Here is a 16,952-nt window from a genome sequence, read left to right on the forward strand (position 1 = left end):
AATTCATGGATGATTCGATTATACAAAATTAAAATCTATTCGACAAAATTCTCCGGTGTCTTCTTGTCGGTGAACGATAATATTTAAAGTACGGCGTCTTTTGTCAACGAAAATGTAATCGAACGGAACGTGAAGTAAGCAAGCATTCCCGAGCACTCAGGTTCGAAAGGTAGGACGAGGTCTGATCGGATTTCTGGCAAAAAGGTAAAGGCTCGGGAAAACATGCAGCAGGCAACAATGGGATTCCGCGACAAGTCGATTTGTCGTAGAGTCAAGTTCGCCGACACGTCATTTGTCGCCGTTACGTTCTTGACGCGCTCTGTCGCTTCGATCTCTCTTTCTCGTTTCTCGGCGATGTCCACGCCGACATCCGAGCGATTCAATCGCTCCGGAAGGGATTTCGCCATGATGGAGCCTGTTAATAATGCCAAGTAATTCGAACTCCACTGCGCATTTGCATTTGGAATTAGACTTTGCGCGAGTCTATTTCGAGTAAGAGATTTCAAGTACACAATAATACAGTTGTGTGCGTTCTCATCTTGTACGTGAAGATTATTGAAACGTCTTTCTTATTAAACTCTATCATTTTCAAACTTGGACTACCATAAAGCTCTTTATTTTCTCTATATCACACAGATTTTCTTAGTCCAAACGTATAGATCGCCGTATTGATGAAAATGTGACACGAGTAAAAATTATTTTTGAAATAATAAAAAAAAATCGATCTCTCATAAAGACTAATTATATATATATTACATATTATGAAAAAACATATTTGCCAATACATTGCTTATGAAAAAGTGTCACAATTTTAATAAAGGATGAAATTTACAGAACTAGAGTTGCAGTATTTGAATTTTGAAAACTCATGACATAATTTAAAAAAATACGTTATAATGGAATAATGCATATTCACTATCTTAATTAAAATTTCGTTTCAATTCAGAAAAAATTGTAAAAGTCCTCAATTTAAAAGTTGCTCATTTTTATGTCACTTTTCTATTAACACAGCGATATCATTTCTAATAATACAGTTATCGCAACATCGATATTGAGTACAAGTTAAGATGCAATGGAATGAAATGTGAAATATTATGTTTCCGCCGTCATTTAACTTTTATATTCATATTTCAATTTATTTTATTTTAGAATAAAGCAAACTTTATAGTAATCGCTGCATACATAAAGTACAAAAAATTATATATATTCGAACAAGCGAAGGATATATTTTTGAATAGTTATGAAAAGAAATTTGAGGAAATTTACTTGAAAATAGTCGGAATTTGCTTTAAATTTTACTTTTCACAATACGATATGATGAATAATCAATAGTTTATTTAAGATACACTTATTAAGTTAAGAGGCTATATTATTATATATATAATTTGGAGGAATATTATTAATTTAATTTTTAATTAAAAATATCGATTTCTAAGTTTATTTTGATCTCTACATATTATATCGCTCTTTTTATTTATCGCGTACGATGCCGCGGTAAATGACAAAATCTTTATATATTTTTTTTTGTATTGTATACACTGTATGTGTGAGATTCTCACTCGATGACATATTGAACAAGTGCGACGGGTCAAACGGCGGTGGCGTCGAGTGTGCGGAGAGATCGATGGCTTCTTTAGAATCGAAAGAGAAGTCTATTGCCGGAGAGTGGCGTCAAATTGACTACGTCCTAGTCCTGCCATTTATACGCGTCGCTAACCTTTCAGACATAAAATTCGTCCATAAAATGCGATAAACGCAATAAAAGGGAAGAGACAATGTGTTTCTAGTTTATTTTATTAGTCCGTACGTTACGCTCGCGTTTTACAGAAGTAAAAATCTTCCTTTTTGCAATACAACGCAACGCACGGAGATTGTTCTAATCCAATGAAGCGATTCAACGGAATAAAGAAGTATTTCAGTGATGCGTTACGGCGAAATGTAGAAATTGCTTTGTTAAAGAGGAGAACGATAGGTCATTGGCTTCCTCGAAAAGCCGAGCGGAAATGTCAATGCGCTACGGTGAGTTGACTGCTTTTAGCCCCAGCATTTATATTCATCGGTAACTTTGATTGTGCGCCGTAGGAATCGAGAATGGTCCCCGAAACGAAGCAAGACGGCAGTAAAACCGAAAGAGAGAGAGGAGAAAGGGAGAGAATGAGAGAAAAAGAGAAAGGTGAACGGGGGTAGTGAAATAGGCAAATCCCATGGCACTCCATCTCGCTCTGGCAGCGAGTCAGCCATGCTCTAGGGAGAGAGTGTGGGCCCCTGTTATACCGAAGCTTTTATTTCCGAAGCATCGATCTCCATAAAGTTGCTGCCGCGAAATGAGTTCCTGCGGTCTTCCCGGAGTTACTCTAAAGCGCTTTGCACCTGCAGAGATACCTAAACCGGCGCGCGTCGTGTCTGTCTGTGTAGTTGCGCTTAATTAAAGAATGCAACTCGGTCGGACATCTAGATGTCTAAATCGTTGTGAAGCGTTCTTTATATAGAACACTGTTACTTGTATTTATGTAGCATGTGTCCGGAGTATCTATATTTATTATTGCATATCGCTCTTAATTATATTGTCAATAATATGTGTCATTCTCAATTAAATTGATAAATTTAAACATATTGCGAATATATTGTGAAGATTTTGCAGATGTTACGTGAATTCCAACTGAGACATCGTTGGAAATTATTTTATTGAATTCGATCTTAAAGCTAAATTTTATTAAAGATCTCTATTAAAGCTAAAAACAAATTTGTGACCATGAATATACAATTTAGGCGACAGAAATAATTGAAATTGTTAAATCATTTATAATGTTATTTTAATAGAATCTCTACAAAAATAATCATTATATAATTCGAAAATTCATTCCTTTTTTTATTAATATATTATATTAAAAACATTTTTAAATAAACTTTTCAAATTATATAACTCTGTTACATTAATTATTTAAAAGTTTTTTTCAAATTTATGTCGAAGAATATTTGCAGTTTCGTTTCTTTTTTAACGAATTTCTTGGTTGTTTAGAATTTTCAAATTTATATAACAAAGTTTATTTTGAAAAATTCTTTTTCCAAGTTTTATATTTTTACAAATCGCAAGCATTATACCTATAATATCTTTAGAGCAAAACGGCTCTATATTCAGATTCGCGACTGAAACTATACGCAGTCGAGTAATTTGAGAAAACGTGCCACAGAACTCTTCTCTTCTTCCCTGTAAGTACTTCCTGTTAACACAGTATTTACGAGTCGTTCTCCGTTCCTTCGGGGATAGTCAGCGTTAGTTGGCATCGGATACGTATTTTCCTGCGCGAGACGAGTATCTCCCACTTTTCTCTTGAAGCTTTCTTTCTTCTCTTTTACGGCACGTGCGCATTGCTCCCTCGTCAACCTCGCGACTTCAGTCGATGGTGCCCTTTTAATCTTTCGCGTTTCCTTCTCTCCAAAAGATTTATCCTTCGCTGAAACATTGGCAAGTCGAGGGACTGACGGAAAAGGCTTGAGAAAAATATTGGAAAAAAAGTCGAGAGAAATCGAAACAATATATATACTGCAAAGCCAAGTGCTAATAATAGCCACTATTAAGGTATTTATGTGATGTTCGGCAAGCCGAGACGGCAGGAGGAGACGAAAGGAAAGAGGACGATTTATAAAGAAACACAACCCTCTTTGATTTTAATACGTTTTGGATTTGTTGAAACATAAACAAAAATAAGAGACACGTACTTTTAATAAATGCTCAATCGTATGTTTGGAAATCGGTTTCTTTCTTTCTTATTGTGAGTGAATATATCACCTAAACCGTCAAAGATATAAAAAATGGAGGGAGAGATGTATATTCCCTTATCAGTCGAGTCATCAAATGTACAAAGAGATATCTCGAACGCGAGACACTTCCGGTCTATTTGATTTTCTGTTATGTCTCGCGGCGATGCGCTTCTGCTCTCTCTCGCCTTCTTCCTAGCCCAAATGAGTACGTCGCAGGGCAACAGTGATACGGGTAGATGGGCAACTCAGACGTTCGCAATTGCAATGGCAAAATACGTATAAGACAGGTATCTGCGCTTGGCGAACGCGGACGCAATCTGCAACTTGGAATCCCCCTTGCTACTGTCGTTGTTGTTACTACTGCTGAAGGAAAGTCCCATGGTGTTGGATAACTGACGCAGTGAGACGCATTTCTCGCTCGAGAAATAATCTCGCGTTATCCCTGAGATTCAGACTTTGGCGTTTTAGCTGTATTATGCGCGGCAATTAATTCGTGCTGTTTTAGAAAAAACACGGTGCAATTAAAACGTAAATAGGAAAATTTTGGTGGCAATTTAGAATCTGAGCAAAAAGTTATTTTGCTAAGAACATGCTAGATATGTTTTTAAAAAATAATTAAGGTAAAATAAGAAAAATATAAAATTGTTAAATATTGATCTTATTGAATCGTTTATGTACTTAACATTCATTTTTATGGATTTTACGGAAAGTACAAACGATAATATAAACGATTTTAGAAAGTATAAAATTTCAATTCTAGTAATTTTTTACTGAGACTACGCATCCTTCAGCGTTGAAATTAAAAGAGACTTTGGAGCGTCAAATGAAAATAATCCAACGCAGGTGCACAAAAATCGATATAGAGACATATGCTTTTTTCCGACACATTCGAACTTTTTCAGTGAATTTTTAAGAAAACAAATTAACTACGAATGTAATAAAATTGTATTTTTTAATTGACTTGCAAAATATTTTCTACTTTAGCAGCAGACATTTACATAATACATTTCCTTCCAAACTTTGTAAAATTAAGAAATTATTTTTAAAATTGCAATTGAGCGTACGATTGCTGGAATTCGTAAAAAAATATATTCACCGAGAAAATATCTTTGACAAAAAAGAAAGGCAGATTGAATCAAGACCGATTTCAAAAGAGAGATTTTCAGGAGTGTTACATTATGCAGCACGAGCCCGATGTGATGTCCCCGCGGAGCAACTACATTAATCCTTTACGTGAATGACTCTCAAGCTTAGAATACGTTTGTATACATACGCGTTTCTCGATTCCTTCGAGACATTTGTATTGCTCGGGCTGAGATTCACCTGGAGAAATCGTAACGCGCACCGCATTCCAAATAAATACGCTCGACATTTCGCCCCCGCATACGGAATGGACTTGCAGGAACGAGATGTATGTACAATAATCGTTAAATGAACTAGACGAAATAATCTGTCGAACGCACGATTTATCCATTGCGGGTAGCGGTGGGATTAGTCCGCTTCAGTCAAGCCGACAAAATAAATCAACGTCGGGCAACTATTGCATAACGTTGACACGGATTAGTTACGTGTATTAACATGGATAAATTACGGAAATGGTTAGGTATCGCGTACGCTCGAGCTGTTTGACGAGCTGTCAGTATAAACCGATAAAGAGAGACGATATTTCCATTGAGAGTGAAATAGAATATATTTTGATTGATCGATGAAAGTCCATAAATGAGAGAGGAGAGCTCGAAATTTCACGCAGTACTGGTTAATTGACCGTCACTCTTATATCTTTGATAATCAAAACGCGAAAAGCTTGAGGGTACCAGCAGTATCTCAAACAAGATCGGAGGATAATAGCGCCGATGGAGCGGCAAAGAGTACAGGGTTGATCTTCCTCTATCTTTCTCTTTCTTTTATCTCGGAGGGCGACTTATCGAGTCGGAGAAGCCGTTTAACGGTTCGTTACGAGAGAGCTCTTTCGCACTTTATCTGGTTTCAGACTCTCCGACGTGAGCAACGGAGAAGCGGGGTTTCGCAGGCGGGATTCGTCGGGACGTGGGAATCATTCCGAAGACGAAGGAGACAGGTCGCGAATGGAATATCCACGTCTACAAAGGACTTAAACTTGTTGTCACCTTAAGCTACGTACAACGCGAGAACTACGCAAGCAGTTCTTCTCTTTCCAACAAATGAGATAACAGACTTAAAACATCGTTAAATAATTCATGGTATTTTTTTTTTTTTTTCGAAATAAAACGGAAGTGCACTTAAGGAAGTGCACTGTCGGCAGAGACGAATTTTTATTTTACCAAATTATCATTAAAAAGAGACTCGTAATGTAATTGTGACATTTTTGTAATCAGAAAATATATTGCCTGCATTTTCCTAAAGGGCAATTTTTTTGGGAAAAAAAAGCAAAATAGAAATTCTGATATTTCATTCGATGTGCACTATAGTTGTAGTTGGTAATCTTCTTTATTATAATATTTTAAGAAGCAAGAGTTTTAAAATCCGGCTATTTAGCAAGCTTTAGCAGTTTCGTAAAACGTAAATAAAAAGAGTTTTATAGCAAAATATTGTTTCTACGAGATAATATGGCTGAGCTTGTTTGTATCTGCACCGAATAAAAAACAGATAATTTTTATTTATTACGATAGGTATTTTTAAGAGCGAAACCGACTCTTTAACAGCTTTTATATCTTTAAAAGAAATAAACTAAAAAAAATCTTACGAAAAAATATTTCTTCTACGTGACAAAATGTGATAGAATACAGATATACATCTGCACTGCAAATGAGGTGCAGATGAGTTGGCTCGTCGCTCCTGCCGACCCTTAGGACTAAACCGCGGTTTATTCAGTTTAGATAGAACTCTGAATTTATTCATCAGTCCTACAGGGCTTTCCGTGATCATTAAAAAGTTAAAAGAGCCAAATTAAAAAAAATTGACATTTACACCGCACTGAAATTAAAAAGCAATTGCATCAGTATTGTGTACACTCGCCCTCATTGCACTGCAATGAATCGGACGTCTCACTGCGTTTCAAGGAGCCATTAAAGCTACGTTAATTAGCGTGAGAAAAGAAATCAAGATCATCAATTTCTTATACACAGAACGATCATTGAGATCTATAGAGCGGATTACGTGACATTTGCAAAATGCACTTTCACAGATATATGCCATCATATCTGTTTGTGCTCGGCAGCGCGGTCAGGGAAAATTTCGCGGTCCTATTACCCTTTTCGTGGAGCACTAATTAGTGCTGCGGTAAGGATGGTGTGGTCTTCGTTAGGGAGAGTTAGTATCCATCTACATTCGTGCTCGAAGCACATTATATCGCACCAACATTTGTAAAACGCAACTGAATGTACATTACAACACCGTATCCGTCTCATCTTGACGTCGATTTCAAGTGGGCTCTTCATCTTTCTTTCTACGCCGTGTCTCGGAACAATCCTATTGACAGTTTATAATTAGAAACATAAGCTCACAGCATTGTCGTGTTTTTTACAGTGAAAAAGGATATAAAGTTATATAAGCAATACGTGTAAAAATTACACAATTTTATGGTGGAAATATTTAATTATCTATAAAGAAGAATAATTTTATTTGTAAATTGTTAATTTTATATGTAAATATATCTTGAACAGTGAGTCCCAAAAAAAATTACTCAAAATTACCTTATAATTGTTGTAATTTTGCATATAATTCTTTTACAGTGCTGTTGGCACTCCTGTTGCATAAGAGCGCACAATTCGCAGAATTCTTACGCGTAACGCTTTTATGTAGCTAGAAAAGTCGAAAAAGATAGCGTTGAGAGTGAGTCATGCAGTCACGCGCGAAGTGTGTGTATCGGATGGATAAAGAATTCGGTGAGAAGAAAGCAGCAAGCGTTGACGGAGGCAGACTAGGGTTTTCTCATGGAAAAACACGTCCTCACCTATTTCCCGAGCAGAGGAAGTTTCTTTGTGCCTTCAAATTAAGTTAGACCACGTGGAAGACGTATTCTCAAACTTTTTCTTTTCCATTCGCCTTTTTCATCCGCTCATCTTATCTTCGTCTTCGAGTCTCTCCGAGTCTGTCCCGACTCAGGTACCACTCCATAAAGAAGAAAGATGCGACTCGATTGCGCTTTGTAAAGACATACTCAATTTAACCATTAAAAATTGGACGAGTCGACGTTGTATTGGTAACGAAAGATTAATAAGAATAACTATGGATACATTCAGAGAGCGGGTTGGAGGTTCAATTCTCCCCAAAATTTTTTTATTTATTTTTAATTATAAAAAATGCACCTTCACTTTTGATTCTGAGTAATTTAAATATTTTTCTCCCGTGAGTAATTTCTGAAATTTCTGTTAGTTAGAACTTCGACAATATCCCATAATAAGTACATCAAAAGTTTGCAAGGTTTTTGTGCCGGAAAACAGAATATGCGCTGAAATATTAATGAGTACTCCATTCATAACTATACATTTGCTAGTATTCTATTTGCTTATATTTTCTTCAGGAAAAAAAAGTCGTAATTTATAAAGTCTAATATTTTTTTCCATTTAAAGTGAAAAACATTCTAAGCTCTAAATATCCAAAAAAGCAATTCATTAACGCAAATTACTGTAGTTCATTAATACAAATATTGCTTTGTATGATAATTCCTCTCTCTTTCCAAAAAGAAATCTAGAATACATCCAGACAATATAACGCTTGTGCGAGCGAAATTAATTTCCATTATAATCTAATCTAAACAGTTTAAAGTATTCTATTCATCCATTTAACACTTTTCATTATTTGGATTACTTCAGACGTCTTAAACAGAATTGCATCCTTTCTCTCTAAACGAAGAGGAGAAACATTTTTACCCCAAGTGGCTGACGAAGAGGAGCACTTGTCGGGATTTCATCGATTCGAAATAAAGCAGTCGCGTACCGAGTGCAGTTTAAATACGACTTATCTTGTTGAATATCGAAATTCCACGTTGCGCGATGAAGATCGTCGTGAAGGGATAAACATTCAACGCGGCATTAAACTAGAACTTGAAGCGAAGAACGCCATAACAGATTCTCGCCGCGAGTCTCGGTTGACGAGTCAATGGAAAAGTCGGCGAGCAACATCATTGTCAAAAGCAGTAATAGCGACGGAAACGGCAATGACCCGTGCAAAACGCGACGGAAGCGACTGGGACTTTTGCGCGGCAATCATGGTAAAGCGCAAACTATTCAAGTTGCGGGCTTTCACCGTCGACTTGCAAGCACCAATCTCTCTCTCTCTCTCTCTCTCTCTCTCTCTCCTCTCTCGTCGGTCCACTCTCTTTTTTCTCTCTTCCACCGTTTTCTCCCTCTCTATCGATTCCCACCCTTGCATCTGACACTTTCTCTCCTCTTCATCGTTTCTGTTTCTTTTCAGGCCTTCCGTACTGTATACAAAGTGGAAGCACTAAATTGGAAACCGCCGCTTTGTCGGCGCTATTGCGGCTTCTTCTTTCCGTCGGTTTCGCCCTGTTTGTTGCCTTTCGTTGCCTTTTTTTTTATCCTTAACCTCCACCTCTGCTCCCTTTTTATTTCCTGCAGCGTTGGAGGACCGTTACTCTTGCACCAAGTCGCGAAGGCTCGCCTTGATGTCGTGAGGACAGGCCGCCGTTACAGTTGACATTGTCCAGATTTATTGAACGTGCTCTCTCCCTGTTCCTGATTCGGTTCCTGAGGCAGCCGCACTTCCACCGGCTACGTTTGAATTTATAGTCGAGAAAGACTTCTCTTCAATTCCGCCCCCTGATGAAACATCATTTCTCTTTCAGGGCGTATGAAGATGCCCTGATAAATATCCCATATAATCAGCCTGAGTTTCTTCAACGTTGTCGTTTACACTTACGATATGATATTACCAAGAAATTAATATTACGCAAGAATAGTTGGCATCCGTAATAATGTGGTTAAAATATCCAAGGTTTATAGGTAAACTTCGCTGGTGCATTATGCACAAAGTCCCTTGAGTACTTTGGTCTTGCCGCAACATTCTGCTGAAACCTGTAAATGGCTCTATTAAAATGTCCATGAGTGGATGTTCGAAGTTTATGCACGACTGGGAGAATTTGTACACATGATAGAACGTGCCTAAGTTTTCGAAATATTTTTGTACGTCGGATCTGTTTTCCTCTCTTTAATAATATTGTAGAATATGATCACTCTCGAATTCAATTTCAAATCGGAAATTTAACGAAGATAAGTTAATTACTAAATTAACCCTACAATTACTCGCGTGATTTGTTTTTAACATAATTATTCTTGTGAAGTCCTGACACCCCAACATTATATCTTAAAAAAGTAAAAGTTTTCCTTAAATTGTGGAACAATCTGTGTTAAATGTAATAAATAGCACTCACATATTTAACGAATTTATAAGGCCGAAGTGCCCTGGATACCTCTAAAAATAAAAATAATTTAATAATTGAAGAATCTGGATACAATAATAGCGTAAGTAGATTAATAATTATTTTAAGAAATTGAAAAAAGTTTTATATTTAAATAAACCGTAAAGTAAAATTAAATATTATTTCAATTTGTTTTTAAAAAAATTAAATAATAGATTTCAAAAGATTAGGCTGAATATATCGCATAATTAAAAATATAGATATAATGCATTCTTGATATACGCTATTGTTGCATAAACTGCAGAAGTATTATAAATTTTAATATATCTGCTAAATATGAATGCATCATAGAGTAAAAAACAGATTAAGATGACATTATTATTATTATGTTAATTAATTTAAAGATTTAGTCTTAGTATTTTATTTCCCACGAATCAGTTCATCATTTCTGTGGTACTAAACAACACCAAATCCTCTTTGTAATCCTCGTGTGTAAATGTGCGTGAGCATGACGTGCATGTGAAGGAATTAAGAATTTCGTAAACAATAATTATGCAATAACAGCATAAGTTGATTAACACTGTTATTATAATCAGATCTTCAATCCCATTATAATCCCGAAATATTTAATATATTGAAGTAACCTTATTTAATTTTTCAAGTAAATATTAGTTTTTCGTAATTCATCATACTTCTGTGACGAAAATAAATAATGTTAGAAAATTATTTAATGCTCACCATATAAGTTTTAATTGCGATCGAAAATAAGTAAAGTAACGTTAGAGAATTATTTAATGCCCACAGTATCTATAACTTTTAATTGCGATCGCCCCTCTTATTGAGCGAGAACGTGATAGGATTATTCTCATCTAACTTACTCATCGGTTTCTACTGCGAATGAATGTAGATAGCTATCGGATAGATGTAATATATGTGGAGGTCGATCCACCTGGAATTAATTAAGACTGTTCCGCAAATGTCGATTACTATCGTTTAGAAATCCTTGATAAGGGACATTGTTACCCTTTGGGTAACCGTTGGAACATTGTGAAATTTATCTGACCGTTTCTTGTTTCCGGTTGGAACGCGATATGAGAATGGCCCGATAGGATATTCTAATTACTCACGGACGCATTTCCGGTTTGACTTATCTCTCCAGAGGATTACTTGTGCGTAGTTTAAACGATCTAAATTTACAGCAAGGTTCGCAATCTGGGACATTCATGAATAAAATATTCGTCGATTAAAATATTTATTCTAAATTTATTCTAAAATTCGCTTTTTTTTAATGTGTGAACAATTTCATGATTTTAACTCTCCAGATCTAACGCCAGATCTATAATAGAAACGGAAGAGATGGTTTTGCTGATGTATTAGAAATCTAGATACAGATTTTTAAAGGATTTTATCGGACTTTCAAAATAATTATAGAAACTTATTATATAATGAGTAGTGCTGCAAAAAGTTTTGGTATTTTAAGAAGCTTAAGTGTTCAACAAAATTATTTTCAGACTCATATTTAACTAAATTTTTAGGTATTTCAGCAAAACTGTTCGCTCCGTGCAGTTACTGACTCTGTAAGACCCATTTAATTTATGTTAATTAAAAGACATTAATTAATTTCGAGAAAAAAACGACGTGACTCGTACAAGAAAATGAATATTGGGTATCTATATTTTATAAGCAAATTAAAATTTGCAGGTACAACGTAAAAAGAAAAATTTAATTGTTTGACATTTTTTTACAAAGAGATTTATAATTGACCGGAATAAAGGCACAATTTTACTTAGGCCCTTTTTCCGGTGATTAGCTTTTTTTGTATTTAATAATATTTCTTATAATAGAGAAGTATCGTAACATGTTACTTCTTAAAGACATTACATAAATTCATTTTATATTATACCCATTTGTGTATAATAAAAAAAGTAGCAAGTTATTATAATTTTTATTAACATCAAGATTTTGTAACCAGGCCTTTATTCCGCCCATCCCCTCAATTAACAGTTTGAACCTAATATAATTGAATGAACTAATAAATTCATCGTCAAATTTTGGAGATATTAAGCAAATCCTTGGCTGCTCAACAGCCTGTCGGTATTGATCGGTCAAAAAGTTGATCGGTCGCCGCACACGCGAGATAAGAAATCTATGATTCGATCTCCGGGATTAGCGGGCGAGACTGTTTAACTGTTTGGACAGTCAGCAGCGGGAAGTTGTAGGAGTTGAGATTAGGGATAACCGAAACTATCAATAGAGTGGGGCAAACCTAGCCACCACCAGTTTGTTGTCGGGCGGTTCGTAACTTGCTGTTGCGCTATAAGTACTATAGTTAGGGGGCCGTGCTGGGCATATATACATAGTGCAAGTGTACAGCTTACTTGTCGGATTGTTTGCACTGAGTGACGTTACGCTAGTAACTGCTGTAATTATTATTACCGTGTAATGCGCGCTCGCTCTCATATAATTCACTGTACTAATTACCGTACCAAAGTTATTAATAATCGACGAAACTAGGGACAGAGATTGCACAAAATGCCAACGGGGGCACAGTGCAATCGCAGAATCTAAATGATGCTCTTCGTCTCGATTTTAAAAACTGTAGGATTAATTTCTTTTTTCTTTTTTTTTCTTTTTTTTGTTTTTTTTGTTTTTTGACATCACGGCGTAATAGGATTTTCATTTAAAACCCAAGCGCTTTAAACGTTCCGGCGCATCAAATGTCAACGACTCGTCGCGTCAACCCCCGCTATAAGACCTTTCGCACGTTGCAAAAAATATAGCACGCGCGTTTATTGAACACACTGCGAAATAGCAAATGCGCCGCGGGAGAGAGCGCTCTGCAGTAAATCACTCAGCAGTTGCAAAGTTGTTCAACTGAACGTGACCGATGTGTGCCCCGCACACATGGAACGCAACGGGGGCGCGAGTTTGCCAGCGGTGAATTGTACGTTGCGTTAGATTTAGTTAGCATAAAGGGCTGAGTTCCATTTAACGTACTGAGTACGGCGTAAGACCATAACGATACTGTGTTAGAACTTTTGCCACCCGAATTAACGCTGGTTATATCGCGCTCGGACAGTAACTTTCGCGGGGTTATGTGTATAATTTATGCCGCAGTTATTATAGAGAATACGCGGCTCGGCGAAACATTTATTCTCTCCTTTCATCTGCATCTGTCTAATAATTATCTAATAAACGAATGAATAACGACTGCAGTAATCAGCGTTATCATTAATTGTATCCCTTTTTAAGTTTATACCATCTTAAAGGTATAACCTTTTTTCTTAATTATGTTCTTAACCCTTCGGTGCCACATCTCGGTATGGCACAGCTGAGGATTCTTTTATATGTTATAACTTTTTCATTAACCCTTTATGAGTCATCGATTCCATCGCGCTCTTTTATTTTGTAAAGCAGCTCGACAGATTTTTATGAAACTTGGCTTATGGAGTAATTTCATAATGCTTTACTCGATTCTGAGGTCAAAAATAAAAAAATCCAGCTGTAAGGCCGAAGGTTAATTATGTATCCAATTAATTATATTCCGATATACATTTTCAATGTTCTCAAGACAGAACGCGATCAAAAAGATCGTCGTCTCTGTTCTCCCAATTTTTTACGTGTCACGTTGCAATCTACAGAAACATGCTCGCTAAATACAGTCGTTTCGCGGAACAAACTTTCCTCGCGTTAATTAGATCGCAAAAAAGCCCGCTAATTCCAGGGTTAAGTTCCACCCTTCTCTTTTATCCCCGTAGAGATAAACGTAGAACGGAAAATTGACGCTTCTTCCGACTTTGGCGCAGTTAAAGTGACCGGGCTTCTCCGTTGCGGCTTACAATAGTCGCTCTCTTCCCCCCCCCCCCCTAGTAAAGATACATTTCGATTTCGTTTTTAGTTCCACCACATTGAAAGATTCAACCAGCCTCCTCTGATACCTCATCGCCGACGAACAGCTCGACGAGGAAATTGAGAAGACGCCGTAGGATAGCTATGAGACATATTGGAATTCCAGAATTCACTATCCTATTCCCTACATTCATCTCTCTCTCTCTCTCTCTCTCTCTCTCTCTCTCTCTCTCTCTTTCCCTCTCTTCGTCTTCTTCTCTCCTTAGATTTTTCGTTCCGTCTTTTACGGTAGAAACTACCTGCACCGTTTCGCTACCCGCAGCCTGTTTCGGAACTGGGGCAACGCCGAAGATGTCGTCGTACGTGATTGAATATCGATTATGTGTCGAGTCCCCGCCGCTCTACCTAGGTACCCACAGTTAGCCGAGGACGTAGCATAGGGATGAGGATGACAAGGATCCAGAAAAGAGAGAGATTGGGAGCCGAACGAGCCGTGAACTCGCTTCTCATTCACGTTAGTTTGAGCGGTTTTCCGGATCTTAAAGTCGGGCCGCACCTTCTACGATCGATTGGATCAGCTCTCTTTTTTCCTCGGTAGTCCGCTGTGCAGCCGTAGGTTGATTCCCCGTAACTGCAAGACGTTTATTTACTCTATCATAGAATTATTGAACGGCGGTGAACGTATCTTACAGCGCGAGGTGGAGGGAGGAATACGTATTTGATCGTTTAATCAACACGGTACACTCGATATACTTTCGAGACTTCTAAAAAAAGTTTTCAAAAAGAAGAAAGAAGTCATATAGTAGATTGCTCTAAGGATTCAATATTTGTTTAATATTGCCTTCTGTCTCGCATTCTGTCTGATATTCTGTTTTTCTGGAACTCAAATCTCGTGTCGATCGACTCAATATCACTTTAACGTCGACGAAGTCTTTTCTCTGACCATTCGCCATCGAGTGCCAGCTGGCGTTACTGTAATCCTAGCGATTGCCGTTATGTTCTATTATAATGTTTTGAAGATCGCCATGTTTTCTGCAAACGTATATGTAACGTCTATATATGTAATTCAATTTATTTCTATACGTGTTTCATTCAATGTTACTCTTGCCACGACGAATTATAGATATATTTCGTAACTGAATTGTTTTTTTATTTTCCACAGTTATTAATTTTTATTCACTTTTAGTATCGTTTTTTTTTTCCCCCTAAAAGTAATACAATTTTATCCCTGCAATTTTTTCCTGTCAGTAATATCCATTCAATTTTCTCGTTTTTTTCATTGAATTATTATACGGTTGGCATTGCTATGCGTTTGCTTTCATTTACGGTGTCTCACGTTCGTTTCTTTTTTTTCCGATAGCTGCACGTGATTTTTCCCTTCTCGTTATTTCCTATGTCGCAACATGCAAACACGCTGAAAGGAGGACTAGATAAAACACGATCCTACCCACATGGAGCCTCGAGGTAGGCGCAACTGCAAAGGAAAATATTGACTTTTCCGTGAAAGTCGCTCAGGAATCTGCGCTACGCTATACTTATAGCGAGCTAAAATGCGTGACGGCTTCAGTTTTGCATTTATTGCATCGCGGAGAAAGAGAGAGAAAAGAGAGAGAAGAGAGAGAGAAGAGAGAGCTTCTTCGGAATTTTCGCTGCGCGATAATGACGGAAGTTACCTTTAGATTCATATATTTTCCTTTGAATTTGCTATTACAATTGTATCCCAGTTTCACGAGTGATTGAGTCGTTCAATAATTCCTATACTTTATATTCACAAAAACTCGCCTATATTATTTATTCAGCTGTGATCGCGTTGTTACTATTATATTTACTTTCATTTATTTTACTGCACCGCGATTTTTCTACGTTGCACCGTTTATCCTTCATCTGATAACCAAATGAAGGTTTTATTTTTTTCAATTTACTATTGACATCGTGATTCAACTAATGATTCATTCTCAATGCACACATCTTTTAATTATGAATTGTAATTAGGTATATGATAGATAATGTCCCAGAAATCAATCTCTTTTTTTACAGATTTTGCGGCAAATTTAAGTAAAGTATTTTCTTGAAAGATATTAAATAAAGTATATTATTCTCTGATTTTCAATGGAATACTTTAGTAAGTTATCCAATTGAAAATTAAGAAAACAATATTTTATTTAGTATTTTCCGAATAAAGGTAATCAATTAAAAATTAAGAAAATTCATTTTTAATTAAATGCCTTTTTTGTGAGATATCCAATTAAAAATTGTGAAGTTATTTTATTTAGGATTTTCCAAAAAAATATAAATATCTGTCCGGTATTTAATCATTTTCCCGCCGGATAAAAATTCTATTGACTCAAATTAATAAAAAAATTCCTACTTCTATAGCGTAACTAGTCAAAAATGTTACCTTTATCTTCAAAGTCCGCTATCTTATAAAATACAACTTTGGTATTCATAATTTAAATAAACCGTGTGATTTCTGGAATATTTTGTATGTATAGACTTTGCTCGTGATTCTTAATCATCTCTCGTCCCGTCTTTACTTTCGTGATTTGGTTTTCGCCAAATCTTATGGATTTTCCCAGTCTTCTTCTTTGTAATCTCGTTTAAAATCTTCTGCGACTTCTGCGTATTAATTTGCATTTTTCTCCGTAGAAACATTGTTCTTAAACCACAGTCAAGTCAAACTAATATTCTGAAATAATGATTGCTGTGACTTTAAGAAATAATTATCTTAAAATATCAAGGAATGTATATTCTTTTACAATTTGAATATATAAATATATAGTAGTCGCTAAAAATTTTCAGCCAACATACAATTTTACGATCATTTTTTCAATCTAGTTTTCTCAATTTATATTGCAAGTTAATAAAATTCTTGTTATGCTCAACTAACTATTATATATAAGAACATGATATTTTAAATACTAGAATATATTTAAAAAAATATTTGCATACACCTTTATTTATAAAGATTCTTTATATAATATGA

General features: G+C 36.1%; 1 protein-coding gene across 2 annotated transcripts in view; it reads left to right on the forward strand.

Moving 5' to 3' along the window:
• The window catches only part of LOC108751349, a 48,706-nt gene that overhangs the window by 5,803 nt on the left and 25,951 nt on the right, over positions 1–16,952 (forward strand). The window contains exon 4 of one of the 2 annotated variants that reach the window (XM_018491465.1): positions 5,753–6,025. The exons of the other annotated variant lie outside the window; for it this stretch is intronic. The gene's annotated coding sequence lies outside the window, so the exon portion shown is untranslated. Of the gene's footprint in view, positions 1–5,752; positions 6,026–16,952 lie in introns of those variants that run through there. 2 annotated transcript variants of the gene reach the window in all.

The sequence above is a fragment of the Trachymyrmex septentrionalis genome, unplaced genomic scaffold (assembly GCF_001594115.1).
Source record: "Trachymyrmex septentrionalis isolate Tsep2-gDNA-1 unplaced genomic scaffold, Tsep1.0 scaffold44, whole genome shotgun sequence".
Classification (NCBI taxonomy): Eukaryota; Metazoa; Arthropoda; class Insecta; order Hymenoptera; family Formicidae; genus Trachymyrmex; species Trachymyrmex septentrionalis.